The sequence below is a fragment of the Anomaloglossus baeobatrachus genome, chromosome 6, assembly GCF_048569485.1.
Source record: "Anomaloglossus baeobatrachus isolate aAnoBae1 chromosome 6, aAnoBae1.hap1, whole genome shotgun sequence".
In the NCBI taxonomy this organism is placed as follows: Eukaryota; Metazoa; Chordata; class Amphibia; order Anura; family Aromobatidae; genus Anomaloglossus; species Anomaloglossus baeobatrachus.
Window position 1 is genome coordinate 283,593,768 of NC_134358.1, and position 27,782 is coordinate 283,621,549.

Here is a 27,782-nt window from a genome sequence, read left to right on the forward strand (position 1 = left end):
TATCTATGTATTTAGCTGTGATGTATATGTGTGCTAATAATATATAATAATTTAAAGTATATAATATGTATCAGATATCTATGTATAATATATGTATAAAATATGCAATTTTTTTAAGGTATAAATCTAGGTATGTATGAACATATGTCTATGTAGTGATGTTTCTAGCCATATGGATTAGAGCCGGAAGAGGAGATATGGTGAACAGCCATCCCGCCCATCTCTTCAGCTGTTCACAAAAACCCAGCCCAGTGAAAAGACAAATCAGTGTCTCAGCATCTTTGACACTGTAGTTAGTAATGTGGGCTTCCATCACCATCATATAGCAATATCATATAGCAATGTGTATGTTCTACCATGTATCTATGTATGTATATAAATACAAAATTATGTATCTAAGATGTCTCTATAGATGTGCATCTATCTAAAGGTCCAGTCACACATAACGAGATCGTGAAGGAGATTGCTACTACGTCACACTTTCTGGATCGTTTATGAGTCGTTGTTGAAATCGCATGTTGGGTGTCACACATAACGAGTTTATGAACGAGCATGCGTCCCGTATAACGATCTTTCAAATCGCTGGGACCCTGTCACACAGCAACTATGTTAACGATTCCAATCCCATTAGCGGCGTAGTAAAATGCAGTTAGTCACGTAGGCGTGCATTTGCGTCGCCTTTTCCATACCCCCCTCCGCTTTCATTGGCGGCCATTACTGCGTTCTGATTGGGGGCGTATCTAGCGGTTAAATTTTGGATCGCGTCACCCTTTGTCACTTCTTTTGCGCTTTGCTTTGAGATAGAACCTGCGTCTCCACCCTGATTCCTTCGTCCATTGTACCCGGTCGCTTTATTGGTGTGTTTTTCGGATCGAAGCCGCACCTGCAGCTAACCAATCGGTGCAGAGAGGGGCGCGGAAACGGGGACGCAACAACACGCCTTCGTGCATCTCATCTAGGTCGTCAACGAAATCGTTAACAGGGTGTCAAACATACAGATTCATGCAGCCCAGCAGGACTCCAACGAGCCAAAAATGGCCCAAGCTGTTCGGCATCGATCAGCGATTTCGCAGCAGGGGGTGAATCGTTGGTACGTGTCAAACGTGACGAGATCGCAATTGAAGTCGTTCTTGCGTCACAGAAACTGTGACGTAGTAACGATCTCGTTTACGATCTCGTTATGTGTGAAGTGGCCTTAAGGCATATCAATGTGTGTAAAAAAAGTAAATCACTATTGATGTGATATAATACTATGTACATATTATTAAGATGATTAAAGAAATGAATTAATTTAAAACATTTTTATAAACTACATTTTTAGTGAACACTTTATCACTACCATGTAACAACTGTCCTTGCAGTGGTGTTTCTAAAACTTTCACTTTCACATGGGAGCGTTGCTTGACTCTGGATAAAGCAACATATAGCTGCCCATGGCCAAAGGCAGGTTGAGGTAGATAAATACCCACTCGATATAGAGTCTGTCCTTGTGCCTTGTTAATTATTATTGCAAAAGCTGGCTTAGCAGAAAACTGTCTTCTTCGTAGTTTGAATGGTATCCCAGTTTCAGATGGACACAAATCAATGTGTGGAATAAAACAAAGTCTCCTTCAGCTGATCCTGTGATGACTTCTGCCTGTATGATATATGGATTTAAGGATGTTACAATGAGCCGAGTTCTGTTACATAATCCTTTTGTTGTATTCAGATTTCGCAGTAGCATGACAATTGTTCCTATTTTTAGTTGTAGGCGATGTGATGGCATTACAGTGTCAGAATTTAAAAATTCGACTGGGTAGTGTTCACATTCACATCCATTAGCATCATCCACGGAAACATCACTTGTATATAAGACATATTGGCCATCCAATCGGTCCATAATTTGAGAGTTTAGAAGTGCAACATCTTCCTTTTTTGGACAGAGTATTGCATGTGATGCAGCATACATAATACTTTCATTGTCATTAACATTAATATGAATGTTTGTGCTAAATATGTCCGTGATTAAACAGGCAGAGGACAGCATGTCTGGAGGAATTTCAATAACGTCCTCTCCAATGTTGTATTCGTTTCAGAGCTGACCATTGCTTAGTTTAAGTAACCAAGTGCTGTATTCTGGATCCCTGGGTCTCATGTTGATAAATAGCGGGAGTCTTGTGAAGTGATTCCAGAGTTGACAATATTTAAGACAGCAATCCACAATTTCAGTTCTGGTGGCATGTGTAAGTACAGGAAGGCATTGTCGGAAATCTTCTCCAAGTATGAAAACTTTACCACCAAAGGGAACATTATTTTTGTCATCAACACGTGTTGCCATAACATTACGTAGAACTCTATCAATGACATTCAAAGAATGTACACTCATGTATTAAAAAGTGTAGTATTTTTTAACTTGTTGGCAGCGTTAGTGTCAATTTTAATCCTGGAAACTGACTTTTCATTGATTGGGATTGGAATGCCATACAGAGAGTGCATAGTTCGTCCTCCTGGTAGCAAGGATGCAGCTATTCCTGTAGTGGCAGTAGGTGAGTCCACATGTCCTTGTCCTCTAAAATAATGTATAAGTAGATGGTATAAGTAGGTTTTTCCACATCCACCTAGCCCATCAATAAAGAAACACTTAAGTGTTAACATGTTGTCTTGTAGTCCGTCCAAAATGGCGTTGAAAGCCAACAGTTGCTCAGGATTAAGAGGTTTTTCATCTCAGTAGCTGTAGCTAATTCATAGTCTTTATCATAGTCTTCTTGAGGCTGGAGTATATTTGTTGCAGAGCATGGTAAATTGAAATCTGAATAAGACTTGCTATGTATTATTAGTAAATCATGAACATCTTTCATAGCATAGCTTTCACAAATATACACAGTTCAGTGTTGTTGTGGTATCAGAGACAGTAGTCTTGTAAGAAATGTTTAAGTTCCTTCCATAATTCCAGTGGATTTGTAGGTGATCCAAAAATACAGATGTAAGTGTGGCACCCCAGGGTTTAGTTGCCACAAATATACCTGTACCTGGGCAGGGAAGGATCTCCACATTAGGTAATCCCACATACAACATTTCCACTCCAAGCCTGGAGGGGGAGCTCTACAAGTCGAGTTCAGGTGAGGTCCCCTTTAAAGCCAGGTTTTGAGGTGGAGTGAGAGAGACAGTTGACAGTTGGAGAAAAGGAGACTGTGCGAGCAGAGAGTGAGGGAAGACATCAAAATGGAGAGGGCAGTGCTTAGCCCGCACAAGTAACTGTGTGACCGCCTGAGGGATCAAGAGTGAGGCAAAAGAGGAGAGACCGGGGAGGTGGAGCCTGACCGGTTCATCCCCAAGGAACAGCGCTGATTATCGGACACCGGTGTCCGGGACCGGGGCCAGGGAGACTGCAGATCTCCTGGCCGAATCAGCACCTGAAGGCAAAGCCGCTACACAGAGCTTAGGGACCGCAGTGAGTACAGCAGTGCCCCTTAGAGAAGCTCCTGCCACCTGCCATACAGGTGAAGACAGTGAGAGAGGGACAAGGTATATCTACAGGCAGCCTAGTACCAAGGAGAAACATAGCGCAGCAGGGAGGCCACACAACTAACCTGGTGCAGAGATCCTGAACTGTTCCCAGATTACCCAAAAAAAACCTGTAACATCAGAAACTGAACCCCTTTTTAACACCTGCAAGTAAAATCTGTTCAGAGTTAATGAATTGGTGTGACGCACTTTATTTCTTCATCTGAGGAGCCATAGGCTGCTGCATGAAAGTGACAGTTGAAAAGGCTGTGAGGAAAAACAGCCGCCATATCTGTGTACTAATAAAACTGCCCTGGGGACCCCGCTTCACCTACGGGAAGCGTAAACAACTGGCTGCCTAACCATCACCCCAGAGGTCTGACCTGCAGCCCCAGTAACCATACTGGAACCGTAGGTGGCATCACGAAATACTTTTATTTATTTATTTATTTATTTTCTTTATTATTTTTTTATTTTATTTTTTTATTTTTATTATTTATTGACTTTCAGCGACCACCAGGGCTACGGAACCGGGCACAGGCCCCCGTGACATAATCCCATTAACCAACACCCGAAATCGAGTACCCCACGGCCCTGGGGCGGGTCAGCTTTTGGCGTCACGAACAGGATCTGGACAAGGCCCAGTAACCCTGGGTAACGTGTGCCTTGAAAACTGTTTAATAATAACTGAACTTTGCCGCCATTTTGAGCATTTGAAAAACTAACTGCGCCACAGTGAGGATGGAGATGCAAGGAGATGCTGATGCCGCTGGAGCAGCTGCAGCACCTGAAGCTGTAGCCCCGATCATGCCGCTTGCTCTGCCGAATGTCCCAGGGGCGGCATGGTTACCGCAATATGCTGGGGAGCCCAATACCCTAGCTGAATTTAGAGAAAAATATGCAATTTCCTGGATATATACTCTATGACTGACAAGCAAAAAGTGTCTGTTTTGCTGGGGCAACTGACGGGTGCAGCAGAGCGAGAGGTTAAATCCTGGCTGAATACAGATAAAAGGACAATAACCCAGATATTTGCTAATTTAAAAACTGCTTTTGAAACTCTTACTGTAGCTGAGCTAAGAATGAGGTTTTACAACTGCAAACAAAGGCCGCAGGATAGCATACGGGATTATGCATTGAACCTTCAGGAGGCGCTGAGGGCTGTAAAGCAGGTAGACCCTGAAAGTGCACGAGAGGAAGATAAAATGTTAATTGAACAGTTTCTTGAGGGGCACATTCACCAATTCATCAAACACAGCTGCGTCTATGGGTCATGGAGAATCCGAGTCTAGACTTTGTAACTCTGAAGAACCGGGCCATTAGAGCACTGCGAGTCCCTGTGACTACAGACCCCGCACCTCAACTGCGGCAAGCCATCACCTCTCCCTCAGAGGTGGCGTCCCTTTCCTTAACTCCAGCAGAAATCAATGGACAGACTGTAATACCTGGTGCCTCTGATGACTTGCGTTCCCAGGTACAGCAGCTGAAAAAAGATGTGGCCATGCTCCTAAAGTCAATGCAACTCCAGCAGAAACCACAGTCGTCGGAGAGGATCTAGTTGGCTGACAGCCCTGATGACATCCCGTGGATGCGAGGAAGGAGGAACCCGCCGCCCAGAGGAAGACCCAATGACCGCTACGACTCGTCAGGACAGCCTATCTGCCGCCGTTGTAACGAGGCAGGCCACTTTGCCAGGTCATGTCCTTTAAACCAGCGACTCCTGGGGCAGCAAGCTGGCCACCAGGAATAAAACAACCAGGCCCATCGAGCTGGCGCGATAGATATTTAGGAGGACGACCATTGCTATCTATCGTGCTAGATGGCATTCCCACACTTGATCTATTGGACATTGGCTCACAGGTGACGACGATCCCGCATATCCTTTACAAAAGATTTTGGGCCGATTCTGAGCTCACTTGCCCAGACCCAGACGTTACTATATATGTTGCTAATGGACAGCCGGTATCACAAGTAGGGTACAAGGAGGTGACGATAAAGGTAGGGAGGGAGGAGCTAAAGGGCCAAGGACTTATTGTGGTGGATACTCATTGTCGTGAAAGAAATCCAACAATGATATTGTTACAGGGGGCTGTCTGATAATAAAACCTAAAGGAGTATCAGACAGTAAGGGTCCACCGTGCAAAGACTCTGCTGCAGACTATGGCAGAGTGCAATTCCTCTGTTAAACTCACAGAGGAATATAATTAGTAAATAAGGCAATTCCTCCCTTACTTGGAGGGTGTGTGGAATGGTCTCTGTTAATAATCACAGAGACAAAGGCAGTGAGTGTGAAATGGCACCTACCTAGGTCCGTTCCTCTAGTGGTGCCAGGAGACGGACAGCAGCGTAAGCCGCACAAAGCTCCTACCTGCGTTCGCTCCACTAGTGTGCGAGGACACGAACCACTAGATATGGCACCTGCCTAGGTCCGCTCTTCTAGTGGTGCAAAAGAGACGAACAGCAGCATAAGCCGCACAAAGCTCCTACCTGCGTTCGCTCCACTAGTGTGCGAGGACACGAACCACTAGATATGGCACCTGCCTAGGTCCGCTCTTCTAGTGGTGCAAAAGAGACGGACAGCAGCATAAGCCGCACGAAGCTCCTACCTCTGTTCGCTCCCCTAGTGTGCGAGGATACGAACAACTGCCAGACGCAGTATAAGGATTGTTACCCTAGTGGCAACATCCACCTACGAGTAGAATCACAAGGCCCAGCCGGACCATGTGCCTCAGGCACCTGCCTATGTCCGCTCCCCTAAGAGGTAAGGATACGGACTGTAGCCGAAGCTGTAAGGTATAAGAACGTTACCATGCCGGTTGCACTCACCTAGCATAGACAGAGAGATGCCTAGAGGAACGTGCACAGAGCTTCTACTCTCATGCATGAACCCAGAGGACTGAGCGCCGTGCGGCGTGCGTCAGGGTCTTATATAGTCTAATAGTATAATCAGCACCTGAAGGCAAAGCCACTACACAGAGCTTAGGGACCGCAGAGAGTACAGCAGTGCCCCTTAGAGAAGATCCCGCCGCCTGCCATACAGGTAAAGACAGTGAGAGAGGGACAAGGTATAGCTACAGGCAGCCTAGTACCAAGGAGAAACATAGCGCAGCAGGGAGGCCACACAACTAACCTGGTGCAGAGATCCTGAACTGTTCCCAGATTACCCAAAAAAACCCTGTAACATCAGAAACTGAACCCCTTTTTAACACCTGCAAGTAAAATCTGGTCAGAGTTAATGAATTGGTGTGACACACTTTATTTCTTCATCTGAGGAGCCATAGGCTGCTGCACTAAAGTGACAGTTGAAAAGGCTGTGAGGAAAAACGGCTGCCATATCTGTGTACTACTAAAACTGCCCTGGGGACCCCGCTTCACCTATGGGAAGCGTAAACAACTGGCTGCCTAACTATCACCCCAGAGGTCTGACCTGCAGCCCCAGTAACCATACTGGAACCGTAGGTGGCGTCACAAAATACTTTTATTTATTTATTTATTTATTTTCTTTATTTATTTTTTTTATTTTATTTTTTTATTTTTATTATTTATTGACTTTCAGCGACCACCAGGGCCACGGAACCGGGCACAGGACCCCGTGACATAATCCCATTAACCAACACCCGGAACCGAGTACCCCACGGCCCTGGGGCGGGTCATAAGCAAACATCTCCCGAAGTTGTGTAGGCATGTTCATATTGGTGGCATCTAACATAGTATTTCTCCAGACACTATCATCTATTAATAATCCGAGTGCTAAGGCAGCATCTCGAAAGGTTTCATGTGTAATACCATTAACAGATTTAAGGTCCTGAAAACTTGTTGTTCCTTTTACAAGTAATAACAAAAAATGTAAATAAGAGCGTTCTTGATCTTTCAAACTAACTGTATACATTCTTTCTATTACAGTGTGGCCTCTTTGCTTTCTGGGTTCCCATATGCCATGTTTCCAAATGTAGTGTTCCGGAAAGTCTCTGTAATAATATTGATGTGCATTAGGGTCAATCTTGTTAAGGTTAAAGTACGCCATGAGTGTTGAATTTTGAAGTAGTTTTTGTTGTATGTTGTCAATGGGATCATCTTGATGAAAATATAGTGCCTGAGAGTTAGGTAGATGTACTGCAAGGCGAATAATGGCATGAGATTGTTTATGCATAGGAAAAACAAAGATTCTCCACTCGGCTTTGGGTGCACTGACATATCGTGAATGAACAAATTGGTTTGTTTCATCATGTTGGAGTTGTTTTTGAGCTATTTCAATATTAGCCTTGTCATGTCCTTTATATACATATTTAAACAAATACTTGACACTTTGGATGCTAGCACTAGAGTTGAGCGCGGTTCGCGGTTCGTGGTTCTCCAGTTCTAGGCTCGAGTGATTTTTGGGCTGTTCGAGATCGAACTAGAACTCGAGCTTTTTGCTAAAAGCTCGATAGTTCTAGAAACGTTCGAGAACGGTTCTAGCAGCAAAAAGCAGGGCTTTTTACAGCTGCAGTGTGCAGGAGCCATCGCTGGCAGCCTGCCACAAGCTGGTAACCAAGATAAACATCGGGTATCCAAGCAAAGCGCTTTGGTTAGTAACCCGATGTTTATCTTAGCTACGTGCAGGAAGCCCACACTTCCCGCTCAGCTCACTCCGCCCCCTCCTGCCCGCGGCATGTACACATATACACACACACACGTACACATACATACACACACACACACACACACATCCCCCCCCCCGCTCAGCTTACCTGCGGTGATGAAGTCCCGCCATCCCGACCTCAGCGCTGTCACTGTCCTCCATGGCCGCCGCTTGTCACATCACCTATCGCTTCCGACCCGAGACTGACACTGGCGGTGACGTCACGGACCTCTCGCGATACTTGATGTGAAGGCGCCGGTCATTGACCTCAGTGACAGGGGCTGTCAATGTGCAGGAGATCAGCGCAGGTGATGTACCTCGCTGACAGCAGCACTTGTCATCCCCTGCAGTGACCTGGGCTGACCCATTGATGTTAGCTCAGGTCACTGCACTGCTCTCCCAGCCAATGTGGAACATCCTGCTCTTCATTGACTGGGACAGTGTGGATCGTCATGGCAACCCCTTGGATTACACCAGACCTGGATTTGTTTTTCAATCTAATAAATTGGTTAAAGAGGGAATGTTTTGGGGAGTGTTTTTTCAAATAAAAATGTGTTTGTCGTCTATTTTTTTTTATTACTGACTGGGTTGGTGATGTCGGGTATCTGATAGACGCCTGACCTCACCAACCCCAGGGCTTGATGCCAGGTGACATTACACATCTGGTATTAACCCCATATATTACCCCGTTTGCCACCGCACCAGGGCGCAGGATGAGCTGGGGCGAAGCACCAGGATTGGCGCATCTAATGGATGCGCCACTTCTGGGGCGGCTGCGGCCTGCTATTTTTAGGCTGGGGAGATTCCAATAACCATGGACCTCCCTAGTCTGAGAATATCAGGCCCCAGCTGTCTGCTTTACCTTGGCTGGTGATCCAATTTTGGGGGACCCCTACGTGTTTTTTTTTTTAATTATTTATTTAATTTAAAATAACAGCGTGGGGTGCCCTCAGTTTTGGATTACCAGCCAAGGTGAGGTTGCCAGCTGTGGTCTGCAGGCTGCAGCCGTCTGCTTTACCCTAGCTGGCTACAAAACTAGGGGGAACCCTACGTCATTTTTTTTTCATTTTTTTGGCTAAATACAAAGCTAAGCACCCCTTAGTGCCACATGAAAGGTACCAAAGGGTGCTCCACTTTTTCTTCATTTTTTTCTCCACTTTTTCTCCACTTTTTTCTCCACTTTTTTCTCCACTTTTTCTCCTCTTATGCTCCACTTTTTCTCCACTTTTTCTCCTCTTAATCTCCACTTTTTCTCCACTTTTTCTCCTCTTAATCTCCACTTTTTCTCCACTTTTTCTCCACTTTTTTCTCCACTTTTTCTCCACTTTTTCTCCACTTTTTCTCCACTTTTTCTCCACTTTTTCTCCTCTTATGCTCCACTTTTTCTCCACTTTTTCTCCTCTTAATCTCCACTTTTTCTCCACTTTTTCTCCACTTTTTCTCCACTTTTTTCTCCACTTTTTCTTCTCTTATGCTCCACTTTTTCCCCACTTTTTCTCCACTTTTTCTCCACTTTTTCTCCTCTTATGCTCCACTTTTTCTCCACTTTTTCTCCTCTTAATCTCCACTTTTTCTCCTCTTATGCTCCACTTTTTCTCCACTTTTTCTCCTCTTAATCTCCACTTTTTCTCCTCTTATGCTCCACTTTTTCTCCACTTTTTCTCCACTTTTTCTCCTCTTATGCTCCACTTTTTCTCCACTTTTTCTCCACTTTTTCTCCACTTTTTCTCCTCTTATGCTCCACTTTTTCTCCACTTTTTCTCCTCTTATGCTCCACTTTTTCTCCACTTTTTCTCCACTTTTTCTCCTCTTATGCTCCACTTTTTCTCCACTTTTTCTCCACTTTTTCTCCTCTTATGCTCCACTTTTTCTCCACTTTTTCTCCTCTTAATCTTCACTTTTTCTCCACTTTTTCTCCACTTTTTCTCCACTTTTTCTCCACTTTTTTCTCCACTTTTTCTCCACTTTTTCTCCACTTTTTCTCCACTTTTTCTCCTCTTATGCTCCACTTTTTCTCCACTTTTTCTCCTCTTATGCTCCACTTTTTCTCCACTTTTTCTCCACTTTTTCTCCACTTTTTCTCCACTTTTTCTCCACTTTTTCTCCTCTTATGCTCCACTTTTTCTCCACTTTTTCTCCTCTTAATCTCCACTTTTTCTCCTCTTATGCTCCACTTTTTCTCCACTTTTTCTCCACTTTTTCTCCACTTTTTCTCCACTTTTTTCTCCACTTTTTCTTCTCTTATGCTCCACTTTTTCTCCACTTTTTCTCCACTTTTTCTCCACTTTTTCTCTACTTTTTCTCCTCTTATGCTCCACTTTTTCTCCACTTTTTCTCCTCTTAATCTCCACTTTTTCTCCTCTTATGCTCCACTTTTTCTCCACTTTTTCTCCACTTTTTCTCCACTTTTTCTCCACTTTTTTCTCCACTTTTTCTCCACTTTTTCTCCTCTTATGCTCCACTTTTTCTCCACTTTTTCTCCTCTTAATCTCCACTTTTTCTCCACTTTTTCTCCACTTTTTCTCCACTTTTTTCTCCACTTTTTCTTCTCTTATGCTCCACTTTTTCTCCACTTTTTCTCCACTTTTTCTTCTCTTATGCTCCACTTTTTCTCCACTTTTTCTCCACTTTTTCTCCACTTTTTCTCCACTTTTTCTCCACTTTTTCTCCTCTTATGCTCCACTTTTTCTCCACTTTTTCTCCTCTTAATCTCCACTTTTTCTATACTTTTTCTCCACTTTTTCTCCTCTTATGCTCCACTTTTTCTCCACTTTTTCTCCTCTTATGCTCCACTTTTTCTCCACTTTTTCTCCACTTTTTCTCCACTTTTTCTCCTCTTAATCTCCACTTTTTCTCCACTTTTTCTCCACTTTTTCTCCACTTTTTCTCCACTTTTTTCTCCACTTTTTCTCCACTTTTTCTCCTCTTATGCTCCACTTTTTCTCCACTTTTTCTCCTCTTAATCTCCACTTTTTCTCCACTTTTTCTCCACTTTTTCTCCACTTTTTTCTCCACTTTTTCTTCTCTTATACTCCACTTTTTCTCCACTTTTTCTCTACTTTTTCTCCACTTTTTCTCCACTTTTTCTCCACTTTTTCTCCTCTTATGCTCCACTTTTTCTCCACTTTTTCTCCTCTTAATCTCCACTTTTTCTCCTCTTATGCTCCACTTTTTCTCCACTTTTTCTCCACTTTTTCTCCACTTTTTCTCCACTTTTTTCTCCACTTTTTCTTCTCTTATGCTCCACTTTTTCTCCACTTTTTCTCCACTTTTTCTCCACTTTTTCTCCTCTTATGCTCCACTTTTTCTCCACTTTTTCTCCTCTTAATCTCCACTTTTTCTCCTCTTATGCTCCACTTTTTCTCCACTTTTTCTCCACTTTTTCTCCACTTTTTCTCCACTTTTTTCTCCACTTTTTCTCCACTTTTTCTCCTCTTATGCTCCACTTTTTCTCCACTTTTTCTCCTCTTAATCTCCACTTTTTCTCCACTTTTTCTCAACTTTTTCTCCACTTTTTTCTCCACTTTTTCTTCTCTTATGCTCCACTTTTTCTCCACTTTTTCTCCACTTTTTCTTCTCTTATGCTCCACTTTTTCTCCACTTTTTCTCCACTTTTTCTCCACTTTTTCTCCACTTTTTCTCCTCTTATGCTCCACTTTAGTTCCACTTTTTCTCCTCTTAATCTCCACTTTTTCTCCACTTTTTCTCCACTTTTTCTCCTCTTATGCTCCACTTTTTCTCCACTTTTTCTCCTCTTATGCTCCACTTTTTCTCCACTTTTTCTCCACTTTTTCTCCACTTTTTCTCCACTTTTTCTCCTCTTATGCTCCACTTTTTCTCCACTTTTTCTCCACTTTTTTCTCCACTTTTTCTCCACTTTTTCTAACATAGTATTTCTCCAGACACTATCATCTATTAATAATCCGAGTGCTAAGGCAGCATCTCGAAAGGTTTCATGTGTAATACCATTAACAGATTTAAGGTCCTGAAAACTTGTTGTTCCTTTTACAAGTAATAACAAAAAATGTAAATAATAGCGTTCTTGATCTTTCAAACTAACTGCATACATTCTTCCTATTACAGTGTGGCCTCTTTGCTTTCTGGGTTCCCATATGCCATGTTTCCAAATGTAGTGTTCCGGAAAGTCTCTGTAATAATATTGATGTGCATTAGGGTCAATCTTGTTAAGGTTAAAGTACGCCATGAGTGTTGAATTTTGAAGTAGTTTTTGTTGTATGTTGTCAATGGGATCATCTTGATGAAAATATAGTGCCTGAGAGTTAGGTAGATGTACTGCAAGGCGAATAATGGCATGAGATTGTTTATGCATAGGAAAAACAAAGATTCTCCACTCGGTTTTGGGTGCACTGACATATCGTGAATCAACAAATTGGTTTGTTTCATCATGTTGGAGTTGTTTTTGAGCTATTTCAATATTAGCCTTGTCATGTCCTTTATATACATATTTAAACAAATACTTGACACTTTGGATGCTAGCACTAGAGTTGAGCGCGGTTCGCGGTTCGTGGTTCTCCAGTTCTAGGCTCGAGTGATTTTTGGGCTGTTCGAGATCGAACTAGAACTCGAGCTTTTTGCTAAAAGCTAGATAGTTCTAGAAACGTTCGAGAACGGTTCTAGCAGCAAAAAGCAGGGCTTTTTACAGCTGCAGTGTGCAGGAGCCATCGCTGGCAGCCTGCCACAAGCTGGTAACCAAGATAAACATCGGGTATCCAAGCAAAGCGCTTTGGTTAGTAACTAGATGTTTATCTTAGTTACGTGCAGGAAGCCCACACTTCCCGCTCAGCTCACTCCGCCCCCTCCTGCCCGCGGCATGTACACATATACACACACACACGTACACATACATACACACACACACACACACATCCCCCCCCCCGCTCGGCTTACCTGCGGTGATGAAGTCCCGCCATTCCGACCTCAGCGCTGTCACTGTCCTCCATGGTCGCCGCTTGTCACATCACCTATCGCTTCCGACCCGAGACTGACACTGGCGGTGACGTCACGGACCTCTCGCGATACTTGATGTGAAGGCGCCGGTCATTGACCTCAGTGACAGGGGCTGTCAATGTGCAGGAGATCAGCGCAGGTGATGTACCTCGCTGACAGCAGCACTTGTCATCCCCTGCAGTGACCTGGGCTGACCCATTGATGTTAGCTCAGGTCACTGCACTGCTCTCCCAGCCAATGTGGAACATCCTGCTCTTCATTGACTGGGACAGTGTGGATCGTCATGGCAACCCCTTGGATTACACCAGACCTGGATTTGTTTTTCAATCTAATAAATTGGTTAAAGAGGGAATGTTTTGGGGAGTGTTTTTTCAAATAAAAATGTGTTTGTCGTCTATTTTTTTTTATTACTGACTGGGTTGGTGATGTCAGGTATCTGATAGACGCCTGACCTCACCAACCCCAGGGCTTGATGCCAGGTGACATTACACATCTGGTATTAACCCCATATATTACCCCGTTTGCCACCGCACCAGGGCGCGGGATGAGCTGGGGCGAAGCACCAGGATTGGCGCATCTAATGGATGCGCCACTTCTGGGGCGGCTGCGGCCTGCTATTTTTAGGCTGGGGAGATTCCAATAACCATGGACCTCCCTAGTCTGAGAATATCAGGCCCCAGCTGTCTGCTTTACCTTGGCTGGTGATCTAATTTTGGGGGACCCCTACGTGTTTTTTTTTTAAATTATTTATTTAATTTAAAATAACAGCGTGGGGTGCCCTCAGTTTTGGATTACCAGCCAAGGTGAGGTTGCCAGCTGTGGTCTGCAGGCTGCAGCCGTCTGCTTTACCCTAGCTGGCTACAAAACTAGGGGGAACCCTACGTCATTTTTTTTTTCATTTTTTTGGCTAAATACAAAGCTAAGCACCCCTTAGTGCCACATGAAAGGTACCAAAGGGTGCTCCACTTTTTCTCCATTTTTTTCTCCACTTTTTCTCCACTTTTTTCTCCACTTTTTTCTCCACTTTTTCTCCTCTTATGCTCCACTTTTTCTCCACTTTTTCTCCTCTTAATCTCCACTTTTTCTCCACTTTTTCTCCTCTTAATCTCCACTTTTTCTCCACTTTTTCTCCACTTTTTCTCCTCTTATTCTCCACTTTTTCTCCACTTTTTCTCCTCTTAATCTCCACTTTTTCTCCTCTTATGCTCCACTTTTTCTCCACTTTTTCTCCTCTTAATCTCCACTTTTTCTCCTCTTATGCTCCACTTTTTCTCCACTTTTTCTCCACTTTTTCTCCTCTTATGCTCCACTTTTTCTCCACTTTTTCTCCACTTTTTCTCCACTTTTTCTCCTCTTATGCTACACTTTTTCTCCACTTTTTCTCTTCTTATGCTCCACTTTTTCTCCACTTTTTCTCCACTTTTTTCTCCACTTTTTCTCCACTTTTTTCTCCACTTTTTCTCTTCTTATGCTCCACTTTTTCTCCACTTTTTTTCCACTTTTTCTCCTCTTATGCTCCACTTTTTCTCCACTTTTTCTCCACTTTTTCTCCACTTTTTCTCCTCTTATGCTCCACTTTTTCTCCACTTTTTCTCCTCTTAATCTCCACTTTTTCTCCACTTTTTCTCCACTTTTTCTCCACTTTTTCTCCACTTTTTTCTCCACTTTTTCTCCACTTTTTCTCCACTTTTTCTCCACTTTTTCTCCTCTTATGCTCCACTTTTTCTCCACTTTTTCTCCTCTTAATCTCCACTTTTTCTCCACTTTTTCTCCACTTTTTCTCCACTTTTTTCTCCACTTTTTCTTCTCTTATGCTCCACTTTTTCTCCACTTTTTCTCCACTTTTTCTCCACTTTTTCTCCTCTTATGCTCCACTTTTTCTCCACTTTTTCTCCTCTTAATCTCCACTTTTTCTCCACTTTTTCTCCACTTTTTCTTCTCTTATGCTCCACTTTTTCTCCACTTTTTCTCCACTTTTTCTCCACTTTTTCTCCACTTTTTCTCCTCTTATTCTCCACTTTTTCTCCACTTTTTCTCCTCTTAATCTCCACTTTTTCTCCTCTTATGCTCCACTTTTTCTCCACTTTTTCTCCTCTTAATCTCCACTTTTTCTCCTCTTATGCTCCACTTTTTCTCCACTTTTTCTCCACTTTTTCTCCTCTTATGCTCCACTTTTTCTCCACTTTTTCTCCACTTTTTCTCCACTTTTTCTCCTCTTATGCTACACTTTTTCTCCACTTTTTCTCTTCTTATGCTCCACTTTTTCTCCACTTTTTCTCCACTTTTTTCTCCACTTTTTCTCCACTTTTTTCTCCACTTTTTCTCCTCTTATGCTCCACTTTTTCTCCACTTTTTTTCCACTTTTTCTCCTCTTATGCTCCACTTTTTCTCCACTTTTTCTCCACTTTTTCTCCACTTTTTCTCCTCTTATGCTCCACTTTTTCTCCACTTTTTCTCATCTTAATCTCCACTTTTTCTCCACTTTTTCTCCACTTTTTCTCCTCTTAATCTCCACTTTTTCTCCACTTTTTCTCCTCTTAATCTCCACTTTTTCTCCACTTTTTCTCCACTTTTTCTTCTCTTATGCTCCACTTTTTCTCCACTTTTTCTCCACTTTTTCTCCACTTTTTCTCCACTTTTTCTCCTCTTATTCTCCACTTTTTCTCCACTTTTTCTCCTCTTAATCTCCACTTTTTCTCCTCTTATGCTCCACTTTTTCTCCACTTTTTCTCCTCTTAATCTCCACTTTTTCTCCTCTTATGCTCCACTTTTTCTCCACTTTTTCTCCACTTTTTCTCCTCTTATGCTCCACTTTTTCTCCACTTTTTCTCCACTTTTTCTCCACTTTTTCTCCTCTTATGCTACACTTTTTCTCCACTTTTTCTCTTCTTATGCTCCACTTTTTCTCCACTTTTTCTCCACTTTTTTCTCCACTTTTTCTCCACTTTTTTCTCCACTTTTTCTCTTCTTATGCTCCACTTTTTCTCCACTTTTTTTCCACTTTTTCTCCTCTTATGCTCCACTTTTTCTCCACTTTTTCTCCACTTTTTCTCCACTTTTTCTCCACTTTTTCTCCTCTTATGCTCCACTTTTTCTCCACTTTTTCTCCTCTTAATCTCCACTTTTTCTCCACTTTTTCTCCACTTTTTCTCCACTTTTTTCTCCACTTTTTCTCCACTTTTTCTCCACTTTTTCTCCTCTTATGCTCCACTTTTTCTCCACTTTTTCTCCTCTTAATCTCCACTTTTTCTCCACTTTTTCTCCACTTTTTCTCCACTTTTTTCTCCACTTTTTCTTCTCTTATGCTCCACTTTTTCTCCACTTTTTCTCCACTTTTTCTCCTCTTATGCTCCACTTTTTCTCCACTTTTTCTCCTCTTAATCTCCACTTTTTCTCCACTTTTTCTCCACTTTTTCTTCTCTTATGCTCCACTTTTTCTCCACTTTTTCTCCACTTTTTCTCCACTTTTTCTCCACTTTTTCTCCTCTTATTCTCCACTTTTTCTCCACTTTTTATCCTCTTAATCTCCACTTTTTCTCCTCTTATGCTCCACTTTTTCTCCACTTTTTTTCCACTTTTTCTCCTCTTATGCTCCACTTTTTCTCCACTTTTTCTCCACTTTTTCTCCACTTTTTCTCCTCTTATGCTCCACTTTTTCTCCACTTTTTCTCCTCTTAATCTCCACTTTTTCTCCACTTTTTCTCCACTTTTTCTCCTCTTAATCTCCACTTTTTCTCCACTTTTTCTCCACTTTTTCTCCACTTTTTCTCCACTTTTTCTCCTCTTATGCTCCACTTTTTCTCCACTTTTTCTCCTCTTAATCTCCACTTTTTCTCCACTTTTTCTCCACTTTTTCTTCTCTTATGCTCCACTTTTTCTCCACTTTTTCTCCACTTTTTCTCCACTTTTTCTCCACTTTTTCTCCTCTTATGCTCCACTTTTTCTCCACTTTTTCTCCTCTTAATCTCCACTTTTTCTCCTCTTATGCTCCACTTTTTCTCCACTTTTTCTCCTCTTAATCTCCACTTTTTCTCCTCTTATGCTCCACTTTTTCTCCACTTTTTCTCCACTTTTTCTCCTCTTATGCTCCACTTTTTCTCCACTTTTTCTCCACTTTTTCTCCTCTTATGCTACACTTTTTCTCCACTTTTTCTCTTCTTATGCTCCACTTTTTCTCCACTTTTTCTCCACTTTTTTCTCCACTTTTTCTCCACTTTTTTCTCCACTTTTTCTCTTCTTATGCTCCACTTTTTCTCCACTTTTTTTCCACTTTTTCTCCTCTTATGCTCCACTTTTTCTCCACTTTTTCTCCACTTTTTCTCCACTTTTTCTCCACTTTTTCTCCTCTTATGCTCCACTTTTTCTCCACTTTTTCTCCTCTTAATCTCCACTTTTTCTCCACTTTTTCTCCACTTTTTCTCCACTTTTTTCTCCACTTTGTCTCCACTTTTTCTCCACTTTTTCTCCTCTTATGCTCCACTTTTTCTCCACTTTTTCTCCTCTTAATCTCCACTTTTTCTCCACTTTTTCTCCACTTTTTCTCCACTTTTTTCTCCACTTTTTCTTCTCTTATGCTCCACTTTTTCTCCACTTTTTCTCCACTTTTTCTCCACTTTTTCTCCTCTTATGCTCCACTTTTTCTCCACTTTTTCTCCTCTTAATCTCCACTTTTTCTCCACTTTTTCTCCACTTTTTCTTCTCTTATGCTCCACTTTTTCTCCACTTTTTCTCCACTTTTTCTCCACTTTTTCTCCACTTTTTCTCCTCTTATTCTCCACTTTTTCTCCACTTTTTATTCTCTTAATCTCCACTTTTTCTCCTCTTATGCTCCACTTTTTCTCCACTTTTTCTCCTCTTAATCTCCACTTTTTCTCCTCTTATGCTCCACTTTTTCTCCACTTTTTCTCCACTTTTTCTCCTCTTATGCTCCACTTTTTCTCCACTTTTTCTCCACTTTTTCTCCACTTTTTCTCCTCTTATGCTACACTTTTTCTCCACTTTTTCTCTTCTTATGCTCCACTTTTTCTCCACTTTTTCTCCACTTTTTTCTCCACTTTTTCTCCACTTTTTTCTCCACTTTTTCTCCTCTTATGCTCCACTTTTTCTCCACTTTTTTTCCACTTTTTCTCCTCTTATGCTCCACTTTTTCTCCACTTTTTCTCCACTTTTTCTCCACTTTTTCTCCTCTTATGCTCCACTTTTTCTCCACTTTTTCTCCTCTTAATCTCCACTTTTTCTCCACTTTTTGTCCACTTTTTCTCCACTTTTTTCTCCACTTTTTCTCCACTTTTTCTCCACTTTTTCTCCACTTTTTCTCCTCTTATGCTCCACTTTTTCTCCACTTTTTCTCCTCTTAATCTCCACTTTTTCTCCACTTTTTTCTCCACTTTTTCTTCTCTTATGCTCCCCTTTTTCTCCACTTTTTCTCCACTTTTTCTCCACTTTTTCTCCTCTTATGCTCCACTTTTTCTCCTCTTAATCTCCACTTTTTCTCCTCTTATGCTCCACTTTTTCTCCACTTTTTCTCCACTTTTTCTCCACTTTTTCTCCACTTTTTTCTCCACTTTTTCTCCACTTTTTCTCCTCTTATGCTCCACTTTTTCTCCACTTTCTCCTCTTAATCTCCACTTTTTCTCCACTTTTTCTCCACTTTTTCTCCACTTTTTTCTCCACTTTTTCTTCTCTTATGCTCCACTTTTTCTCCACTTTTTCTCCACTTTTTCTCCTCTTATGCTCCACTTTTTCTCCACTTTTTCTCCACTTTTTCTCCACTTTTTCTCCACTTTTTTCTCCACTTTTTCTCCACTTTTTCTCCACTTTTTCTCCTCTTATGCTCCACTTTTTCTCCACTTTTTCTCCTCTTAATCTCCACTTTTTCTCCACTTTTTCTCCACTTTTTTCTCCCCTTTTTCTTCTCTTATGCTCCACTTTTTCTCCACTTTTTCTCCACTTTTTCTCCACTTTTTCTGCTCTTATGCTCCACTTTTTCTCCTCTTAATCTCCACTTTTTCTCCACTTTTTCTCCACTTTTTCTCCTCTTATGCTCCACTTTTTCTCCACTTTTTCTCCTCTTATGCTCCACTTTTTCTCCACTTTTTCTCCACTTTTTCTCCACTTTTTCTCCTCTTATGCTCCACTTTTTCTCCACTTTTTCTTCACTTTTTTCTCCACTTTTTCTCCACTTTTTCTCCACTTTTTCTCCTCTTATGCTCCACTTTTTCTCCACTTTTTCTCCTCTTAATCTCCACTTTTTCTCCACTTTTTCTCCACTTTTTCTCCACTTTTTTCTCCACTTTTTCTCCACTTTTTTCTCCACTTTTTCTCCTCTTATGCTCCACTTTTTCTCCACTTTTTCTCCACTTTTTCTCCACTTTTTCTCCACTTTTTTCTCCACTTTTTCTCCTCCTATGCTCCACTTTTTCTCCACTTTTTCTCCACTTTTTCTCCTCTTATGCTCCACTTTTTCTCCACTTTTTCTCCACTTTTTATCCACTTTTTCTCCTCTTATGCTCCACTTTTTCTCCACTTTTTTCTCCACTTTTTCTCCACTTTTTCTCCACTTTTTCTCCTCTTATGCTCCACTTTTTCTCCACTTTTTCTCCACTTTTTCTCCACTTTTTCTCCTCTTATGCTCCACTTTTTCTCCACTTTTTTCTCCACTTTTTCTCCACCTTTTCTCCACTTTTTCTCCTCTTATGCTCCACTTTTTCTCCACTTTTTCTCCGTTCTTTTTCTATGGTCGGTCTACCCATTAGCTCTGCCATGCATACTGTAGCTCTACACCTACTGCACATGTTACTTTATGATTGACATCTCTTTCGTACCAGAGCTGTCTAAGTCTACTCTGACCCCATATTTGTCATTACTATATTGTCCTTGTACTGTATTATGACATTTGTATCATGTGTTTCATTTCTTGCTGTGTTGCAATTTTTTTGCTGCATCCCAATTGTACCTCTACATTGTTCGAGTTTATGTTATTGTTCTCTCACTCTTATGTGATACTGATTATTGTCATTTTTCATGATTACATGCAGATAAGTCCAATCTGACGAAGGCTCAGGCCGAAACGTCATTTGTAACTTGTTTTGGACAAAAACATATATGCTTATGAAAAAAAATTTTTTCTTAATATGGACCAATAAAGAGTGATTTTGCATTACTATCCATTGTGACTTACTGACTTAGTCTGGGAGATTTAGAGTGCCGAGGTTACTCACTAATTTTATCTATTATTACCTCTGAGCACCTATATACCAGTGAGCAGAGTTTCCTCTACAGTAGTTCTCCTGATTAGGCATGCCCTTACCTCATGAGCAGGGCATTGCAGCTTTGGTAGCAACCATTACGACATGGACTCTGCTGCTGTGGACCCGGGGAGAGTGAGTGCAGATTCATTGCACCCACACTCCTCACATGAAGGGTCCGCACTCCTAGAAAATGGGGGATACGTTCCCTGAGTGTCTCCCCCCCATATTCTAGACGGTCCAGAGTCGTCGTGGGACCCCTTTATTTTTTTTCTTACAATAAATTGGTGAAAGAGGAAATGTTTTGGGGACTGTTTTTTCAAATAAATTTCTTTTGTCGATTTTTTGTTTTTGTTAGTACTGACAGTTTATGATGTTGGGTATCTAATAGATGCCATGACATCACAAACTGCTGGGCTTGATCTCAGGTGACTTTACAGCTAGTATCAACCCGATTTATTACCCCGTTTGCCACTGCACCAGGGCACGGGATGAGCTGGGGTGAAGCGCCAGGATTGGCGCATCTAGTGGATGCGCCACGTCTGGGGTGCCTGCGGCCTGCTATTTTTAGGCTGTGAAGGCCCAATAACTATGGACCTTCCCACCCTGAGAATACCAGACCACAGCTGTCCGCTTTACCTTGGCTGGTGATCCAATTTGGGGGGGACCCTACTTTTATTGTGTAATTATTAATATTTATAAAATAATTATAAAAAAGAGCCTGAGGGGACCTCCACATTGGATCCCCAACCACGGTAAAGCTGCCAGCTGTGGTTTTCAGGCTACAGCCGTCTGCTTTACCCTAGCTGGCTATCAAAAATGGGGGGACCCAACGTCATTTTTTTTTTTTAACTATTTTTTAAATAGAAAAAATTAATGGGCTTCCCTGTATTTTGATTGCCAACCAAGGTAACGGCAGGTAGATGGGGGTGGCAACCCATAGCTGTCTGCTTTATCTGCGCTGAGAATCAAAAATACCGCGGAGCGCTACGTCATTTTTTTAAAAGATTTATTTTTACAGCACTGTGATGTCCAGCAATCAAAATACAGGGAAGCCCATTTTATTTTTAGTTATTTAAATAAATAATTAAAAAAAATATATATGGGCTCCCGCTGCATTTTTTGTATTGCTAGCTAAGGGTAATCCAAGCAGCTACTGGCTGCTAACCCCCACTGCTTGGTGTTACCTTCACTGGCAATGGAAAATCCAGGGAAGCATTTTTTATTTTTTTTGCCAAAAAACTACAAAAAAAGGACGTGAGCTTCGCCATATTTTTGTATGCTAGACAGGTATAGCAGGCAGGTGCTGGAAGAGTTGGATACAGCGCCAGAAGATGGCGCTTCTATGAAAATGCCATTTTCTGAGGTGGCTGCAGACTGCAATTCGCAGCAGTGGGGCCCAGAAAGCTCAGGCCAACCTGTGGTGCGGATTCCAATCCCCAGCTGCCTAGTTGTACCTGGCTGGACACAAAAATGGGGCAAAGCCTACGTCATTTGTTTTCTAATTATTTCATGAAATTCATGAAATAATAAAAAAAGGGCTTCCCTTTATTTTTGGTTCCCAGCCGGGTACAAATAGGCAACTGGGGGTTGCGGGCAGCCGTACCTGCCTGCTGTACCTGGCTAGCATACAAAAATATGGCGAAGCCCACATAATTTTTTCAGGGGGCAAAAAACTTCTACATACAGTCCTGGATGGAGTATGCTGAGCCTTGTAGTTCTGCAGCTGATGTCTGTCTGTATGGAGAAGAGCAGACAGCAGCTGCAGAACTACAAGGCTCAGCATACTCCATCCAGGACTGTATGCAGAAGTTTTTTGCCCACCAAAAAAATGACGTGGGCTTCGCCATATTTTTGTATGCTAGCCAGGTACAGCTGGCAGCCACGGGCTGCCTCCAACCCCCAGTTGCCTATTTGTACCCGGCTGGGAACCAAAAATATAGGGAAGCCCGTTTTTTTTAATTATTTCACTTATTTCATGAAATAATTAAAAAACAAATGACGTGGGCTTCGCCCCATTTTTGTGTCCAGCCGGGTACAACTAGGCAGCTGGGGATTGGAATCCGCAGCACAGGTTAGCCCGAGGTTTGTGGGCGCCTCTACTGCGGATTTCAGTCCGCAGCCGTCCCAGAAAATGGCGCTCTCATAGAAGCGCCATCATCTGGCGCTGTATCCAACTCTTCCAACAGCCCTGGAGCCGGGTGGCTTGTTGGGTAATCATGAGTTAATACTGGCTTTGTTTTACCAGCCAGTATTAAGCCAGAGATTCTTAATGTCAGGCACGTTTGACCCGGCCATTAAGAATCTCCAATAAAGGGTTAAAAAAAAGACACCACACAGAGAAAAAATACTTTAATAGAAATAAATACACAGACACATTAGAGACTCCATCTTTATTACCCCCTGTCACCCCTCCACGATCCTGCTCTTCTGTCTTCTTTCTTTCTAGTGTAGTAGTAGTGACAATTGTAGTGAGGAAGGATGAGATTCACCAGCTCATCACTTGGGGCTGGGGAACCTCCATCCTCACTACAATGCTCACTACAATCGTGCAGCAGCGTGCAGCCTTCACTCCGTGAGTGATCACTGCTGGCTGCTAGCGGTAACGCTGACAGACGCGTTACCATAGCAACGGTGCTCTCGGAGCCGCGGTATGCTATGGCAACGGTGATCTCCGTTAATGACCGGCTGTGTCAGCCGGTCCCTAACGGAACGGGGAGTCGACCGTGTGCTAGAGCATGTCGCCGGTACACGGCGATACACATATGTGCACCGGGTACCGGAGAGATGCACTCGCAGGTCCTACATGACGTGTCATAGTCATGTGACCAGTATGTAGCCAATGAGATAATAGCCACGTGACTGGTCACATGGCTATTTTGACGTCACGATAGGTCCTGCTTCTCTGCTGGCAGTGCAGGTCACCGGGAGGATTCAGCGATCATCGGATGGAATAGCGGCAGGAGACAGAGTGCAGAAGGGATCGCGAGGACCGGTAAGTGTTATGGCAATGTTTATTAACTGTTTGTGTACATTTATAATGCATTTTTATGTGTTTGTGATTGCCTCCCATTATAGCCTATACGTTCGAGTTCGGTTCGTCGAACGTTCGACGAACTGAACTCGAACGAGACCTCCGTTCGGCGAACCACCTCGAGCCGAACCGCGACCGGTTCGCTCATCTCTAGCTAGCACAAATTTCCACATTAATATGGCAGTTGTATTTTTTTTTAGCAAATATGGGTTATACTGTATGAGACAACCCATGTATTGTCGATTGTTTTAGAATTATGTTGGTATGTCGTCCCAATGTTTCTGCGGTAAATTGGATAGCCATCCATTTCTTTAGTGGTATTTTGTTGTAATTTTTTTGTACATCCTTTGCTACAGTGTCCACGATGCATACAGAGCGAGATAGAATTAGCTTCACCACAGTGACCGTGAATCATGTTTGTCAGAACAATGTTGTGGAGCTGAGGGTATGTGGTCTTGTCAGGAATTTCAGCCCATAAAATGTTGTCTATCTCTTCTTGAGTTCTGATTTTTGAATTGTTGTCATGTATGATTAAAATATGTGCACGTGGCAGCCCACGTTTTTGAAACTCGATGACATGCACGCTAGCACAGACGTGTCCAAATAATCCATTGTTAATATCAGATAACAGGGCTTCAAGTTTAATTTTAAATACACATGCAACCAAGTCTGGGCGATGTTAAACAATTTGCCAGTGTTGTAAATTTTCAGTAATTTCCCTCTACTTCAGATTTCCCATCATGGTGACAAAGAGATCAGGGTGACTATGTTTGGTAACGATAGCCATAGCATCCTGATAGCACTGTTGCATATTTCGTGCACTACCTTCAAAAGATAATGGTAAAATGACAGTTTTTCCTATTGGGATGCCCTCTTGAATAGATTTGTTGAGTAAATGTTCTTGAAGTAAGCAATAATCCTCTACTTTTAGATCATTTTTGATGCATTCTAATGTAATGTAGTCGATTAGTTTCGATTTTTACGTATGCATCAATGAAATATTGTTGTTAGTTTGTCTCCATTTAGTAGTGGATTAAAATTGTTTCTTACTGATAAAACAGCTTTAATAGTGTAGTTGGGTAAACCTTCATGAACTATTTCCTTGTTGTTTTAGAGCGTCATGCCAGCCTTGTTCTCCACAAGGGAAAAAGATAGGATACATCAGGGCATCTAAATTGCTATGCAAAATACTGTTTTTTTTGTGTTTTTGGAGCCAGAGGTTTTTGTGGATCAGGTTTTAAACTAATTAAGATGTCTCTATGGAAGGGATGCTCACCATTATCCTTCTGAAAGACGCCACTTCACTCACAGTTAGTTTATTGTATCATCTATGATCTTGAGTCCTATCTTGTTTAATAGCCATTGTGATGTTTGGCATGACAGTTCCATTTTGTAGAGCTTTGATCATCTTTTGTTCTTCAACATCACATAGCATTCTATAGGCAGCAGTGAAAGGATTTTTTGTTTGCTTTAGCTCAGCAATAATGGTCATTAAAGTAGGATGACATTTTTCATTTTCTTTACATTGCAGTCATTCTTCATTAGCGTGGATGGTATCTAGTATGTAAAGTTGTGCAAATTTAGGTGTTTCTTCATCAGCTGGATGTAGTATGCCTGTTCAATGATAGATCTGTCCATGAATTCAAAAACAGTATGGGCCATATCTAGGAGATGGTGAAAATCTTGCTCCCATGGAAGCAATAGTGAAAGAACTGTTGATAGAGCGATTATTGTTCATGACATTTTTGCTGTAGTCACTGTACTATGTACTAAGTACTGTATTATGGGTAGATGTACTTTATCCTTCTGACAGCACTGGGTAAACTTTTTATCCAGAGGCATCTCATTTGCAAAATGCAAAGCTTGGCAATTTTCACATACATGGGTCATGTCACCACAGCTGTGTTGTTTAAAAGTATTTTCATCTTGGGTAAAATATTGTTGTTGCAGTAGTAGTGGAGTAATGAAAGAATCGATGGGTGTGGTTTGTGGCCAAATGATGATTAGTCGTATTGTGGCAGCATTTGTTTTGGCGAACACCCAATCTAAAAGCTTTAGCGTGAGGGGACTCCTGAGCGAGACATCTACTTTTATATGCATTGTTTTTGCCCACACTATGGCGTTTTTGGTCAGGAGTCTCATTAGTGCGGCGTTGTTATTGACGTAGTGCCTGAGCCTTAAGGTCCTGTTACACACAACGATGTATCTAACGATATATCGCCAGGGTCACAGATTCCGTGACGCACATCGGGCATCGTTAGTGACGTCGTTGTGTGTAACAGCTCCGAGCGAGTGTTAGCGATCAAAAATACTCACCTTATCGTTGATCATTGACACGTCGTTCATTTTCATAAAATCGGTGCTGTTGCAGGACGCTGGTTGTTCGTCGTTCCTGCGGCAGCACACATCGATACGTGTGAAACCGCAGGAACGAGGAACATCACCGAATTTGTGGCCGCCCACAATGAGGAAGGAAGGAGGTGGGTGGGATGTTACGCCCGCTCATCTTCGCCCCTCCACTTCTATTGGGCGGCCACTTAGTGACGTCGCTGTGACGCCACACAAACCGACCCCTTAGAAAGTATGCAGTTTGCTGGACACAGCGATGTCGCTAGGCAGGTAAGTCCGTGTGACGGGTCCCAACGACATTGTGTGCCACGGGCAGCAATTTGCCCGTGACACATAAACGACGGAGGCGGGTGCTTTCACCAGTGATATCGCTAGCAATATCGCTGCGTGTAAATCCCCCTTTATTGTTTTCATGTTGTTTTTTTAATTTTTTTGCAGGAGTCATGTTGGCTCTGCAGCGGGAGTCCAGGAGCAGTGATATGCACTCCTCCCCATATGTCTCCTCCCCATAATCCTATAGAATGTAAGCCCGCAAGGGTAGGGCCCTCTTCCCTCTGTACTAGTCTGTCTACTGTAACTTGTATACGTATTTTGTATGTAACCCCCTTCTCATGTACAGCACCATGGAATTAATGGTGCTCTATAAATAAATAATAATAATAATAATAATAATAATAATATGCACTGAAATGTACAAGCATGTACAGTGCCTACAAGTATTTAGCAGGTTTGATAAGATGCAAATAAGTTAGAGCCTGCAAATTTCAAACAAGAGCAGGATTTATTAACAGATGCATAAATCTTACAAACCAACAAGTTATGTTGCTCAGTTAAATTTTAATACATTTTCAACATAAAAGTGTGGGTCAATTATTATTCAACCCCTAGGTTTAATATTTTGTGGAATAACCATTGTTTGCAATTACAGCTAATAATCGTCTTTTATAAGACCTGATCAGGCTGGCACAGGTCTCTGGATTTATCTTGGCTCACTCCTCCATGCAGATCTCCTCCAAGTTATCTAGGTTCTTTGGGTGTCTCATGTGGACTTTAATCTTGAGCTCCTTCCACAAATTTTAAATTGGGTTAAGGTCAGGAGACTGACTAGGCCACTGAAACACCTTGATTTTTTCCCTCTTGAACCAGGCCTTGGTTTTCTTGGCTGTGTGCTTTGGGTCGTTGTCTTGTTGGAAGATGAAATGACGACCCATCTTAAGATCCTTGATGGAGGAGCAGAGGTTCTTGGCCAAAATCTCCAGGTAGGCCGTGCTATCCATCTTCCCATGGATGCGGACCAGATGGCCAGGCCCCTTGGCTGAGAAACAGCCCCACAGCATGATGCTGCCACCACCATGCTTGACTGTAGGGATGGTATTCTTGGGGTCGTATGCAGTGCCATCCAGTCTCCAAACGTCACGTGTGTGGTTGGCACCAAAGATCTCGATCTTGGTCTCATCAGACCAGAGAACCTTGAACCAGTCTGTCTCAGAGTCCTCCAAGGGATCATGAGCAAACTGTAGACGAGCCTTTACATGACGCTTTGAAAGTAAAGGTACCTTACGGGCTCGTCTGGAACGGAGACCATTGCGGTGGAGTACGTTACTTATGGTATTGACTGAAACCAATGTCCCCACTGCCATGAGATCTTCCCGGAGCTCCTTCCTTGTTGTCCTTGGGTTAGCCTTGACTCTTCGGACAAGCCTGGCCTTGGCACGGGTGGAAACTTTCAAAGGCTGTCCAGGCCGTGGAAGGCTAACAGTAGTTCCATAAGCCTTCCACTTCCGGATGATGCTCCCAACAGTGGAGACAGGTAGGCCCAACTCCTTGGAAAGGGTTTTGTACCCCTTGCCAGCCTTGTGACCCTCCGCGATCTTGTCTCTGATGGCCTTGGAATGCTCCTTTGTCTTTCCCATGTTGACCAAGTATGAGTGCTGTTCACAAGTTTGGGGAGGGTCTTAATTAGTCAGAAAAGGCTGGAAAAAGAGATAATTAATCCAAACATGTGAAGCTCATTGTTCTTTGTGTCTGAAATACTTCTTAATACTTTAGGGGAACCAAACAGAATTCATGTGGTTTGAGG

The 27,782-nt window shown here is 42.4% G+C and overlaps 1 pseudogene; it reads right to left on the reverse strand.

Moving 5' to 3' along the window:
* Nucleotides 1–2,071: 2,071 nt before the first annotated feature.
* Nucleotides 2,072–24,360, reverse strand: LOC142243890 (uncharacterized; annotated as a pseudogene).
* Between the last annotated feature and the right edge of the window lie 3,422 nt (nucleotides 24,361–27,782).